General features: G+C 52.2%; 1 protein-coding gene across 1 annotated transcript in view; it reads right to left on the bottom strand.

Annotated features, from left to right (window-relative positions):
* The window catches only part of INPP5A (inositol polyphosphate-5-phosphatase A), a 134,192-nt gene that overhangs the window by 65,719 nt on the left and 53,277 nt on the right, over positions 1 to 15,196 (bottom strand). The window lies entirely within an intron of this gene.

Here is a 15,196-nt window from a genome sequence, read left to right on the forward strand (position 1 = left end):
ACATTATGGGGAGAGAGGATAATTAAAGTAAATGCACTTTAAGAGATGGCAACACTGCACACAAGCTGTTTACAAAATACCTTCTGCCATTAGGAAGGCTCAGGGCACAGAAAATGCTACCAAAAAGGTTTAATTGATTTTTAAATTTCAATTATACTGGGAAACTGCCATCTACTTCTGTTGCAAATAACTGCGCTCAGTCCCTTCCCACAGACTTGCCAACATAGCAGCATTCCTCCAAGGGCTGCTGTTGGGGCCCAGCTCTCCAAGTCCCACGTCCTTACTATTTCTCTGTTCCACATTCCAAAGCCTGGACACGGTCCCGCTGACCATCTGCCTATACACTGTTGGAACTGGGGGGGCTTAATTCCCTCTCATTTCAAACACCAGAGATATTTTATTTTCTGCACTAGGAACTCACTCCTCCTGCCCAGATTTACTGTTTCACTGCTGTTCATTCCTTCCTGCACCTATCTCTCCCTCTGGGACCCTGTGCTCTCTGCATGGAAGACACCCTTGAGCACTTGCTATCTGTTGTGGGGTCTGCAGGTGACAGATTCTCTTTGGTTTCATTTGAATGAAAATGTCTATTTCACCTTTATTCTTAAAAGGTATTTTGCTGGACACAGAGCTCTCTGGCGGCAGTTTCCTGAGGGACACTGAGGAGCCCACACTGCTCTGGCTGTCACTGTTCCCACTGGGCAGGAAGCAGTCAGTTCCCAAGGAGAGGTCATTGCAGCAAGAGCCTGGACTGACCACTAGCCTCCACATGTCCCTGGGGCCTCAGCGAGGAGGAGGCAGACACAGGAGGTGGCTCCAGTGCACCCACAGCCCCATCATCTGAAGAAAACACCTCTCTTCTGGGGCCAAATCACGAATAGCCCTTCTGGGAACAGCTATGTCCCATTAATGGCCTTGACATAAATCAGAGCCACTGATGAGGCCATGGAGGAGTGACACCTGTCAACCACCCTATGCATCTCTCCCCACTCTGATGCTGCTGCCCTGACCACATGGAAATCTATCATATTCCTTAAAAAGAAAAGTAGATCAGTGTTTCTGCAGGACCAAGATGAAGGGGGTCAAGAGGTGTTTCCCACAAAAAGAGGGGAATGCTGGCATGTGTTTGCTGGTGGGACCAGGGACCCCCGGGCACCCTGCCTCCTGCTGGTCATAGAGTGTGCTTGTGGGAATGATAGGCCAGGATGCAGCGGGAGAGGCTGGCACATGGGCAGATGCTGGTGGGAGGACAGGGCTGGACGTGGCGAGGGGACATGGGGGCACCAGGCCAGGGCTGCACAGAAGATGGATAGGAAGGGCTGGGGGCTATGCCAGGCTTCAGGGAGAGGAGAAGGCATCTGGGGGAAGAGGTGTGTAGTGTGATGGAGGTCCTGAGGTCCCAAGGACCCAGGTGGACCCAGGGCTTTGGGAGGGGAAGGAGGTGGGGCTGAGAAGGGCTGGAAAAAGACAGGAGGAGCTGCTTGGTGAGACTGGAGAGATGGTGGGGATGGCTCAGACAGGGACAGAGGACACGAGTGCTGGGTCTGTGAGGGCAGGAAGGGACGACGCTTGGATGTGGGTGCAGAACCTCCTGTGCAGAGACCTGCCATGTCCCTAGGCAGCTAAGTTTGATGCAGCCAGGAGGTCAGTTGTAACACACAGCATGCCACGTGAGGACCGACACCTGGTGAGGAAGAGTGCAGGGGAAGAGAGAGCTGGGGTCCACAGGAAATAATGGAGTGCCAACGTGCAAAACAATGCATTGCATCCCAGCATCTCCACACAAATCTCACATGTGATTTTCTCCAGGTGCCCAGAGGAGCAGGCTCATTCCCAGGTCAGGGGAGCCCTCCTGAGGTCAGCCCCTGGCCGCTCTCATGCCTTATGCGGTACCCACATGTGATCATGCTAATGACATGAATTTGCAAGCACAGGAGAGGAACCAGCCCACGGCTCTCAAGGAAGTGGCTGAGCCAGACCGAGCGGGGGTATCTTCCTGGGGTCATGATTGCCAGTTTATAAAATGGGACACTGAGGCTCTGCTCCCTCTAGTTCTCGGATGGTCTCAGGGTCCCCACAGCCTCAGGTCGCAGAGCCCCAGTGGGCGGCTGGCACCTCGGCACCGCTCACCAAGTGTTTCTCTGTCTGTGTCTCTGCTTCTTCAGCTCTAAGACAGCACAATCCAAACAGGAGGTGCCCAATAAACCAAGTAGTGGTGGCGGAGTGTCAGAGCATGGCAGTTTTTACAGAAGGTCACAGATACAGCAAAACCAAAGCTCTATTGTTAAGGATGAAGATGCCTGAGCTACTCAGACAGGAAGGGAAATGGACAACAGGCTTTAAGTCACACTGAAGAGGAATGTGAAGCCTCCGACACTCCTGCGCAAACCCGTCCCACTCGGGGCAACAGCAGCATTTCTGCATTTCCCTGACCGCGCTTAATTAAATCTCTAGTCCGCCGTTTAAAGCAAGGCCATTATGGACACGGATCAAGAATTTCATCATTCCCCACCGAGCCATAAAATCAATCACGTAAGTTTTTATTACGTAACCTCTAAAGAGCGAAGCGGTTCAAAGATCTGAGGTGTCTGATGGCAGCCAAAAGAAGTCTGTCAAAAGTGCTTCTTCTGGAGAAAAAAAAAAAATTCGGCTTCATTTCCATATTCTGCCCAGCCAGCAGCATCTGTAGTTACAGGGCATAGCGTTGCAGAATCTGAAGAAAGCTTAAAACAAACTGAAAAGACAGGTGGAGGACCATTATTTCCAGCGCAAAATGTGAGACTTTCATGCCATTTTGTTGAAAAAGGGGCCAGTGACACTTAAACCTGGGACTTTCCTCTGGAATTTTTCAAAAGTGAAGTGTGAGACGTGGCTGCAGGAGCTGGGCCCCCAGCCTGTGACAGGCCCCCAGGTGCCTTTGCCCCCCCTCCCCCGCCGGCGAGCTCGCAGAGCCCCGAGCCCCCGCCACTGCCCTCTCGGCATAAGGCTGACATGGGCAGGGGCTACAGACATGAGGACATTAGGAAAACTGAATAATTCTGTTTGATGTTACCTAGAAATAAGAAAAAACAACAAATACTTATAAAAGTTACACCTGAAAAATCTCCACTCAAACTGATGTTCAATGTACTTAGCGAAAGGTCAAAGCTCGGAATTTGCTAGATAAATAAATGTTGGTGAGGCGGACGGACCACTGGAGAATTGGTGCATGGCAGCGAATGAGTAACCTGCAAATGCTGCCCAAACCCCATTATTTCCCCTTTTCCAGGAGCCCAAGATTCATGTCCCCGCATGCCGCCAGTTCATTACCGAGAAATATCATCCCTCTTCCGGCTCTCGCTGGGCAGCCGCGGCCCCTGGAGGACCCTTTAATGTTTAATTCCCCATCATCCGCTCCACTGAACAGCTTAATCTCTGCTTGTATGATCAATACTATATCAGTGTAAATTAAAATGACAATTTTAAAGTAATTAAGCCTGTTAATGCTCGATTCAAATGTCATTATTTGCACAAGGGATTGAGGAGAAATTACATCGTGTCTGGGTGACAGGAAGCCGTTTGAGTCCTCATGCTGCTGCGCGGTGCCACCGGGGCTTCAGCAAAGCGGATTAACTTCTGCCTCCCCACCCGGGGCCCTATCCAATTTCTAAAGAGGATAACGCAATTTGATAAATTTAATTCCAGCTACAAACTCAATTATTGTGATAATAGATGAAAACTGGGAGGGGTTCTAAACAGGCCCACATTTTAAAAACTACGCTTAGGTCTGAACGAGATACAACAGTTATGGTTTGATTTGATTTGTCCTCTCTTTTGAAAACCCTTTAAATAATTACGACGGTTGGAAGACCAGCCAACATTTATTAAATAGCTCAGCTCAGCTCAAACCCAAAAGGGGCTGCGGCGTAGCTGATGTGGGTCACAGCGGAACGTCTGCTGTCCTGAGCTGGCCCGGCCACATCTGTCAGACAAGCACGATCACATCATTACATTCCGGCCTCGTAAGGAGACGCACAGGACCCAGCCAGCGCGGAGAGTACCCCAGCCTCGCCCAGCGCTGGCTGCCCCGCCCCAGCTCCGAAAGCTGCCTCCAGCCTTTTTTTTTTCTGAGTGGGGGGCTGGAGTGGGGGCAATAAAAGAAAATGAAATCCTTCTAGGACCCCAGGGCACCAAGTACATAGTGTGGGTCAGACTGTTCTCTGTGCACAGGTGTTTCTTTACCTGAGTTACCCATAATGGCAGGGGGGTGGAGGGGGCACACTGCAGACAGTCCACACAACACTTGCAGGGCCGTCCAAGGAGCAGCTGCCATCGCTGGACCTCATCCATCAGATCAGCAATAAAAATTGACAGCCCAACATTAATTTCAAGATGAAGAGCGAAGTGTAATAATTTCCCTTTGAAAGATGTTTCGGGGTTTCTCCGACAATCATGGATACTGTTGCACTCCAGAAGGTGGCCAGGGGACAGGGAGCCACCGCAAAGGGCCAGGGCCTCTGGCTGAAGTGTTTTTTTACCGATTTATTTGGAGGGATCTGACAGGATTTTTGGCACGCTGTAGTTGTCTAAATCTCATGTTCTCTAGTGGACGAGGCCTGTGGTTGGTGCTCTGCACCACGTCACCTGCAGGTTGCAGGGGCCTCACCCACTACCTGCTTCCCGAGTGTGATGATTCCCTGTCCTCAGGGCCTGCACATGGCAGTGTCTCCACAGTGCTCAGACAGGAGGGAAGGAAAAGGGAGCTTAAGGCATTCTAGGCATAAATACCCTGAGTATAAATCATTTTCCATGTTCACAGATGAGAAACTAGACAAGAAGGAGTTTTAATGATGCACTACAAATTAATCACAATGTGGGAGAAAACAGTAAGAGCCAGGCACGCCAGGGTCTGACTTTCAAACAGGCTTGTCGCGGCGCCCTTCCCTTTAACCAAGGAGACAATTACACATGAGGGAAACGCCGAATCTCAATGCTATTGTTCTTTGTCATAATCAAAAGTCAGGTCTTCTCCCTAAAGGCAACACATCAAAATTGAGGGGAAATGTGGAAATAGTTGACTTTAGGAAGGGTATTTCTAAAGGCTAGCGTCACCTCAAGACGTGAGGCATTTGGGAGGACGTGCTACAGGTGACAGTAGATGGGTCTGTGATGTCAGCCTTTTCTGAAAACATGTAACATAAAAGTAAACGTAGTTTCTAAACTCCCTTTTCCTTCCCTCCTGTCTGAGCAGCAGCAGCTCCGTCTGGGATACTGGCCTTGAGCTGCATGGTCTGGAGGCCTGGGCCCTAGCAACCACTGATGATGGGAACCAACTTCGTGGCCACCAGCCATTATGGCCAACTGTCTCCTGTTGCCTGACAGCAGAGGGAGCCAGGACCAGGACCAGTGCCACCATGATTCCCACGAGCCAGGGCCCCTCTCCTTCACTCCAGCATGACTCCACTCAGCACAGCAGAGCAGGAAGCAGCATTTGCTGGATGAAAGCAAGTCTCCCAGACATAAATCCAAAAGAATATCACCCAAACAAAGTCCAATGACTGCACCCCACTGAGTTAGGACCCATGGCCACCAGGTGGCGTGGAGAGGCAGAACTTCTGACTGGTGGGACACACACAGCGGGTTCCACGTGCACCAGCACGTCTGTTTGCACACGTGGGCAGCAGAGGTTAACTGACAAGACACCCAGAGACTGGTCCACAAAGCCAACCACTGGCCACCACCTTGAGGGTCCCAGTGGGCACAGCTGGACAGGGGCCACACAGGCATCCGCCTCTCCTGGGAAACACATCTCGCTCTTCTCATATGAGGCTGTGGGTGTCTTCAAAGAGGACTCCGGCTCTGCCACCACCTTGACCCATGACAGGAAACGCAGGACTCATCCACATGGACAGCTTGCCTGAGAATAATAATAACCGACGCCCCTGGGAAGGCCTTTCGTGGAGCACTGCAGACCTCTGGGATAGCACTCTGTCCTGAGTGGTTGTCACTCACCCTCGAGATATTCCTGTGACCGCTCCTGAAGACTTTGGTTCCTCCTGTGATTGGGCTCTAAGAACGTGGCAGCCCAGCTGTACCCTGGCCCATACCCTGGCCCCCAGGCCCACACCAGCCCCCGGTTCACACGGGCCCCCAGTCCACACAGGCCCCACACTGGCTCTCAGAATCTGACGTCAGTCCTGCCGGGGCTTCTGAGAAAGTCTCTGTTCAGTACGGTTTCCCCGCTCTCCCTCCAGAGCATGAGGACGGATCTCCAGGGAGGCCAAGGCTCAGGTGAAAGAGCAGGGACACGTGGGAAACTGTTGCAGAAAGAAACCCTGGTGAGCAGGGCAGCTCAGAGCCGAACTCCGGGAGTGAAATGTCACTCGAGGCCGAACGACCAGAACAAGCTGAACTGTGAATCAACCGTGACTACTTTTTTATGTTCACTGCTTCAGTGATTTTCTGTCAAAAAATGCTAACAAGCACGAAAGTCCTTAAGAGCTTTACAATTTTTCAGTTTGTTCACCAATACATTCCGCGGCGTATTTGTTTCCCGGGCTGCGGGTGACACGGCACTCCATCACTTGTCTGCCAGACGGATCAGCGCCACGGCTCCTCCGCCCTGCAGTCAGCAGAGCTCGTCTGGGACTCCTGAGAGCAGCATAGCGACGAGGAAGGGCTCTGAAGGCCGCAGCAGAGCGCCCAGCCCCCCACCCCGCACTGGGGCAGGGACCCCAGCTCGTGGCTAGCTGCCTCCCACCTGGGCCCTGCAGCAAGGGCCTGTGAGAGTGGAGGGGAAGAAAGGACAAAGCTACCACACCATCAGAGAAACTGATGCAGGCAGGGCACTGGGCAAAGGAACAGGGACTGTCCTCATTCCTTCACCAAGGAATCAGGCATAATATTGCTTCGGCCCCAGCCCACACAGTGAGGGTGGGAGATAGCGGGGGACGGCTTAGGACAGGCAAGACCTCAGGCAGCTGTGCGACTAGCTTGTGGTGGGTGGAGGGGACCACTGCTTATGCCACATGGCTGCTGCAGGGGGTCACTGTCCCCACAAAGATGCTTCTTTGTTGTCCCTTCCCACATCCCCTACCCAGGCAGAGCCCAGGGACTGCTCCTCACTGAGATATGGCCACTGCAGGTGGCAGTGCAGGCAGACAAGCGCAGGGACAGCTGGGGAGGCCTCACCCAGGGTATGCGTGACTTCCTTCTGTGTACCGCATCTCCGAGCACCCACCCCAGGTAAAGTACAGATCCCGGATGTGGGGGGTGTTCTCTCTGATACTCTGGCCACATGTGATGCTGGACCCACCTGCTGATGCCCCTGCTTCTTGTTTCCTAAATGGGGACCTGGATGTGTCTCCTTGGCATTGGCAAGGCAAGGCTGCTGGCTGGGAGGGTGGTCTCCCAGACACAGCACAACAAAGCCTGCAGCTGGACCGCACACCCGGACCAGGATGAGGGCTTGGCTGTGCAAATGCAGGAACTAGGCCAGACAGAGGTGCAGGCTGTATGCCTGCTGGGCAAGGGGACACCAGTAGGACATCACATGCCTCTGGGCCTGGATGCACATAGTTGAGAGAGGACACAGACACAGAACAAGATGATGATGACCTGTGAGGTGTGCATGGAACAAAGGAGGAAATGACACAGAGCATCAGCAGTCTGCTCTTCTAGATTCTTTAAAACGACAGCAATGGATGGAAAAGTGCAATGACTCATCATGGGAAATGGCAAATTGGCCAACTCTAAACCCAAAGATAGCACCCACCTGCCCAAACTACAGGCAAAATGTGGGCTGATATTAACCAAAATCACTTTTAGTGAGTTGGAATAATGCTACACTCAAAAATCAATAAAGCCTTATTTAACCTAAAGAATGCCTTTTTAATCTATTGATAATATCTGTAGAGTATGTATATAAAATAGGAAATTATTCATACCCTGCTACTATTTCTTGAGGAATGATAAGTTTCCTTAATCATAAGACACATAGAGCAATTTGTATAGCTTTTACATGCAGTCAGACTGTAATGAAAATATTTCCCTTTTCAATTAAATCATTTAAACTTCGCTTATCAGCCATTAACCAGAAGACCAGATATTTTGCCGTGTTACTGATGCACTAATTGACATTCACAAGGCTGCACAGATTTAAAGTATGCAGTCAGGTGAGGTCTGACATAGCTACACCCTGTGACGCCATCGCCGCATCCACATAACAAGTACAGTCCTGGCTCCCAAGAGCTGCCCTGTGTCCCTTTGTCCCCTCAGAATCCCTGCCTCCAGCCCCCATCCCAGGAAATCACTAAGCTGCTTTCTGTCATTACAGATTAGCTTGCATTTTCAAGACTATGATATAAATGGAATAGTATAGAATGTACTCTTTCCTTGACTGGCCTGTTTCACTCAGCTAAATACTTTCACTGCTGTAGTAAGTTCTTCTCACTGCCGAGTGGCTCTGCAGTTTGCTTACCGGTGGGAATCTGGGTCGTTTGCAGTTTGTGGTGTTATCAGTAAAGGTGCCATGAACATTTGTGTCCCAGTCCTCATGTGGACACAGGCCTACCTTTCTCTTAGGCAGATACCCAGGAGAAGAATGGATGGCTCACACGGTCGGTGTGTTTTCAGCTTTAAAGAAACTACCAAGTGTTTTCCGAGTGGCCATAATCTGACATTTCCTCTATGGCAACATCTGAGAGTTCCAGTCTCCACACCCTCACCGACATGTGATGTGATCAGTCTCTTCAATTTCAGCCAGTAGTGGGGATTTGTGATCTTCTCGAACAGTGTGGTCTTCATATGCCCTGCTCTCATGACCAACAGTGTTGAGTGTCTTTCCATGTGCTTGTGAGCCATTTTACACCTTATTTGCTGAAGTGTCTCGTTCCGATCTTTAAAACTTCAGGAAGATTTGTGTGTCTGGCTAGTGCTGGGCTGTCAGAGTTCTTTATATACAGGGCTCAAGATAAAGTCCTTTGTCAGGTATATTTGCAAATGTTTTCTCCTTGGCTGTGAACTGCCTATTTTTGTATCTTTTGAAGAACAAATGCCTTTCGTTTTGATGAAGTGCAATAGATAAATTTTTTCTTTTGTAAGAGAAAAGCCAAAGTTACTGAGATTTCTCCAATGTGTCCTGGTAGAAGTTTTATGTTTTAGCTCTGCTGCTAGATCTATGACCTGTTTCAAGCTCAATTTTTGTAAGTTTTGATGCCAGGGTTGAGGTTCTCTCTTTTTGCTCATGGCCCTCTACCTGTTATAGCACCATCTGTGAAAATACCCTCCTCCCCCCACTGAGCTGCCCGATACCTTTGTTAAGTATCAATGGGCCGGTGCGTGGAGCATAGCATGCCTCTCCTTAGCACCACTCCAGCACCCACAATGGGACATACGCACTGACAACATCATGGCTCAAGAGCAGGCCACCAGCAAGCACATGGCAGGCCCTCCAGAGACCCAGGGATGCACAGTGGCCCTCTGATGTGGAGAACACAGAGCACAGAGTGGGGCAGTGAGTGCTGACATCCCCTCAGAGCCTGGGGCACAGGCCCCCACTTCTTCCTCCAGCCACTAGGGGTTGAGCCCAGGGACCTTATGCCTGGCAGCTTCCCAATCAGGGCATCAGTGGCTGGGAAATGATCACTAGGAACCCTAACTCTCAGGGGCAGTGTGATGTGTGTGTTTTAAGTTCTAAGTCCCCCCAGGCAAGTTTTCACGCCCCCCACATCCAACCACATAGATGTGGCTGTCACACAATTTCCTCTGTCCTTCCTGAGCTGTCCCTGGCACCTGCTATACAGCAGTGGAGACTCGCCCAAGCTTACAGGGACCTCCTGAAGGACAAGCTCCCGAGAAGCACATGGTTCAGTGTCTCCTTGCGCCCACAAAAAACCACAAAAGTGGAGAGTCAAGCCGCCCACCCCACTGGGCCTGGCTGTGGGCAGCTGGCAGACCCCCAGGGTCATGCCCCTGTTGGTAAAAGGGTATGCAAGGGTCCAGGAGGGCTGCGCTCGGTCACCCAGCCTGTGGCCATGTCACAGAGAGAGGATACAATTAACCTTGTGGCAACTGTCCTCCCCGTTTGATAGCCCAACATCAGCTCATCTGTTAAAGGGAAATAAAAAAGTCAGGCCTAAATGTATAAAAAATTATGATGGAAGCTCTAAATAAGGCAGGGACTGTGAGCTTATTGAGTCAAAAATCAATCAATCAATGAGCGAGTGGATTAGGAGCACCTTGTGAACCCCAAAGAAATAATTTGCCCAAACACTGGGGTTTAACGGTGGAGGACCGAATTCCAACACTTTTAGGAAGTAAATAATGAAAAATCAATTCAAAGAGAAAACAGATCAAGAACCCTGCACGGTGACGTGCCGACACATTTACTGCTGAATCCCATCCTCGGCTGACCCGAAAACTTCGGAAGGTGTTTATTTACTTTCAGCACCTTCCCGAGATCAATATTTTTAATTTGGATCCGAGTTATTATTTTTCACATCACAGCAGCGGGGAGCGGAGCAAAGTGGCTCATATTTTAGTGCTAAAAAGATCGATATGACAGCTTCACCTTCACTGCAGCCCGCCGCTGCCCGGCCGCACATCACTGCGTCCCGCGGGGCTGCAGGTGCCGCCGAGGGGGGCGCGGCGTTACCCCGTAGCAGAGCAGACAGTGTGATTTAGCTGCGCACGGGGGCCCGGTGCCCTCAGAAAACCAATCTTGCTTCTCTCACTTCATCAGGCCTGTCTGGACCACGGGCAGGGCGCAGGCAGAGACGGGCCGTGGGGGGGCCTCCTGAAGCAGATTAGTTCCCGCATCAGAAGCGCATTTGCCTCCCTCCCCCTCCTTGGATCAAAGAACATCAGTAAACTCCATTAACTTTCCATATATTTCCCCTAAAATCTGATTCAGGACAGCAGAGATGGGGAAGGGACAATCATGGAGGGAGGACAGGAGAGGCAGGGAGGGTGTCTTCTCGGAAGGAGCACAGCTTCCAGGCTGCCCCCAGCATGGGCATGGGGGGCAGAACCACAGTGGCCACCCCTCCATCACCCTCCAGCAGATGCCCTGCTCTCAGGAGGAAGCCCAGCTCTCCTGGAAAACTGGACTGCCAGGGCCAGTGTGGGACCCTCCTCATGACAATGCAAAAGGCAAAACGGGGTAAGAGAAGGGTCCAGTTTATTGGTCATCAGCAGTCACGGCATCCTGGGCCCAGGAGTCGCCAGCATGGACATGGAATGGGAGGTACAGGCACAGAGCTTCTCCTGGGTGAGGGGAGGTCTGAACTGCCCCGGGTTAAGGCAACCCTGCTGTCACCAAGGGCGTTTCCTCGACATGCATGGAGACTCCGAGGGACTGAGTGCCCGCCAGCTGCCAGTGCTTGCTGGAGAGCTTTCATGCCCTTTAACACAAGTTCTATTCTGCGAGAGGGTTCCCTCCTGCGCTGTTGGCTGCCAGGGCACCGGCCAGGAACCAACAGCAAGGACACCCTCTGCTAGCCCCTCCTGCCAGTGTTCACTGCCCTAAGGGGCTGCCGAATTGGTTCAACAAACCACAGTGCTCAGTTCCAGCTGCTACACAGACACTTCTGAGGCCGACGGCTAAATGAGCGAGGACTGGTGAACACAGCAGCCAAACAGGCCCGTCCCACAACAGATGCGGCTGTGGGAGGCTTGAGGCCACAGCAACAGGCAGCCATGTCCATGCCACACAGGGGACAGTGTGCCACCTGCTCCCTGAGATGAGGGATTGCCCCTCACTCTTCCTGGCCCAGCCATCCAGTGCAAACAGGTTCAGGAGGCTCTGTGGGGTCCTGTCCCCAGTAGCCCTCGCACCCTGCCATGTGTGAACCAGAGTAGGTTCCAGGCTGGATTCCATGGCCTCCAGCTTCTCCATGGAAAAAGGGCCTGGTCTGTCTACCACTGAGAGATCTGACCAGAGACAAGCCCCCAGACAGGCACACTCACCATCCTACTAGCAGCACCACTGTCCCCCTAGGGTACTTGCATCAGCCCACAGCTCCTCAGGGGGACCCTCTGGTACTGCATGTTGGGGTCCCCATGCCAGCCTGCACGTCCTGCCAGGAAATTCCTCTTCCTCCTTCTCCCCACAGTGGGGAAGACAGGGTGACCAGGTGAGGGGGCAGGTGGGCAGCCCCTGGCCATGCTTCTTTGGGGCCTTCAGCAGCCCCCAGAAGCCCTGTGAATCTCCCATAAACATAGCCCCCACGGTCAGACAAACGACCAGTGGGAACAGTAGGGCCCTCATGCTAGATGCTTTACTCCTGCAGTGAAACAGACAACAAGGAAATTATACAGAAACAAATCTGCAATTTCTTCCTCATTTAGCCATCTCTGAAGCCAGAGTATAGGAAAGCCATCCCCCTATTGATGTTCAGGCTTTTCGGGCAGTAAGTGATGCGTTTTCCATGCTCCTCCGTGAGCCTGTGAAATTAGACACGTGACTCCGGTGCTTGTGGCCTCTGATCAATAGACACTCGGAAGCCTTGGAAAACTATGCAGGCACTTCCTCAGTGTCAATGCGTGGGCCGCTGGGGCACCATGAAGTTAGCTGAGTAATACTCATGACAACAGTGACCATCTGAGGCCTCCCAGGGGGTTCGTTTCCCAGGAGGTGAACTCTGGAAGGCTTTGGATGGAAAACATTTTCCAAGGGCCTGGACGACAGGTGGTCACCAGGAGGCAAGGGGTTCAGGGAGAACACTTTGTGTTGTCAGGGCCTCTGTGGATGCCCGGAGTAATTCAGGCAGTCTCAGGGTTCCCCGTGCCAGCACAGGCTGGGTGTCTCCTCTGGGAGCTTCCTCTCTGAGCTCCGCCCAGGCTGGGCCATGCAGCAGCCCCTGAATGCCCTAGGGTAGGGTCCCCCAACACCTCCTTGTACTCTGGGGCTGGCACCCACAGGGGATGGGGGATGTGAGCTGTCTGTCCCAGGAAGCTGGCACCACCTGAGGAAAGTCCCATACCACCTTGGAGCCCATCCTTGTAACCAAGGTCTCTCTTAAGTGTTTTTGTATGAATCACTTCCTCAACAGTCCCAGAATCATGTCACATGCCTGACCGTCAACACACTTCCACATGGACTTGATCACTAAATCCACCTATTTATCAGGGGTAATGACACTGTCCTCATTGGGAGGGGCAGGACATACACACAAATATGCACAGTCCTTCAGAAAAAGGGGACCGATGATCTGAGGGCGGGGGGGGGGGCTCGGGTATCTGGGTGGGAAAGGCAGGCCTGCCCCCCAGGGGTTGAAAGGAAGAGAGTGAGGAGGGAAGAAGCGGGGAGCTGAGCACAGAAGGAGTGGGACAGGTGGCAGCCACCTCCTTGCAGACAGTGGGGCCCCCAGTCCAGGAGAAGGAATGAATGAGCAACAGCGATGCCTCTGCTTCTCCACCCGACTTGGTAGCGTCCCCAACAACTGGTCTCATCCTTAGAGCATGAGCTCCTGTCACTTGGTGCCCCAGGGGAGGGGGGCACACAGCCGGTGTCCAATCACACTGCTTGTGGCTCTGAGGCTCCTCATCCCTGTCCCTGCTATGAACACAGCACTGCAAACATTTGCCGCCTAATGTTTGTTTACCATGGAACATACCCAGAGTCTTAACCCTTGCTGGTGATTAAAACTGGAACATCACAGTTCTTTTGGGCAAATATAAAAATATCAATGTGGTGTTGAAATGTGCAAACTGGCCAGGACTCAGGAGCATTAGACTCTGGGTCGTGGAGAACAGGAGCAGTCGGCCCCCTTGGGGAAAGGCTGTCCAGGGTACCTGCTGCATGCTTACCCAGGGCACGGGCACAGCTCCCAAGGGACCAGCCCCTCCTCACTTGGGTGCCTGCTCCCTCTTCTCAAGGACCCTGGGTCCTCCCAGCAGCCCTAGGCAGGAGGCGGGGCCTGGGAGGTAGTGCCATGGCCATGGGGGTGCAGCCAGACTTGCAGTTCCTCTGAAGGAACAGACTTCCAACTCTCAAGGCTCTAGTGGAAGGTGAGCTAGGCAATGACCCGGAGAGCATAAAGGCCTGGGGGAGAGGGACACTGACCAGGAGACAGCCAGAGGAGGCTGGTCTGTCTTCTCAGCCCTGAGTAGACCACACAAGCCTCCTGCTTCAGTAAATGGCCACTCAGGATGGTTCTTAGAGCAAACAAAATTTAACGTAATCATTTTTAAGTCTAAAAATTGTCCACTGAGCACCTCCCGTACCAAAAGCTTGTTATGAAACGCTGCTTTGGCGCCATCTGCTGGTGTAGATGGATGTCCGCCATCTCCTGCCTCTGCAGGCTGTCCCTCCAGGGCAAAGACCCTCCCAGGCCCGAAGCCCCCACAGGCTGAAGCTGCCCCCACCGCCTCTGCCCATGTTCCTGTATGCTCAGAAAACCCCCACTGTCATGTTCATGCACCAGGTGCAGCGTCAGGTTCAACGTCTTTCTGGGAACAGGCCACTATTTTCTGATCCCTATTAATACCTGTGACAGCATTTATGTACAAGATAAATTCATTTCAATTTCCTTTTTCAATTAATGGCCTATTATTTGAACCACACTCAGCTAAAAATATCGCTCCAATACCATTAATCTTGAAAAATTAAATTTTCCTCCCTCTGACAGCCTGAGGCCACCATGCTGGGGCAGGAGGGTGGCTTCTTGGCTAGCAGTGCAGCTCAGCCCTACCCAGGACTCCGGGGGTGCAGGGTCCCCTCCAGCAGGATGTCCAGAGGCCCCCAGCAAAGATGACTCCACGCATGACACACTGAGGGTACGAAGGGGACAGCACTCTAGGCAGGGCACAGGGTCAAGCAGAATTTCATCGCAAACTATTACCCTCCTGGTCTCAAGATGGGATGACAAATGCACACCTCTCCCTGTGCCAAGTATGGGACGAGCTCCAGATAGTCTGCAACATGGCCAGCCATTTCTCACCCTCCAGACACAGCTGTCCCAGACATTCAATTGGACGGCCGCCCTGGAGAGGAGAGCCAGGCCACAGGTACCGCTGGACAAGAGGGACACTCAGGCGCAGTTAAAGGTAGAGATGTGACTTGATAGTGACTTTCTCAGTGGTGGAAAGAAACTACCTAACTGGCACCAGATGCCCAATTTAAAGACTGAAAACTGACAGATGCCTTCAATCCCAAAGGATGATCCCAAAGTCTCAGCCCGGGGATGAGGGGATCTCTGCTCCTGCTGCTCCCTGC

The sequence above is a fragment of the Miniopterus schreibersii genome, assembly GCF_964146895.1.
Source record: "Miniopterus schreibersii genome assembly, chromosome: 14".
In the NCBI taxonomy this organism is placed as follows: Eukaryota; Metazoa; Chordata; class Mammalia; order Chiroptera; family Miniopteridae; genus Miniopterus; species Miniopterus schreibersii.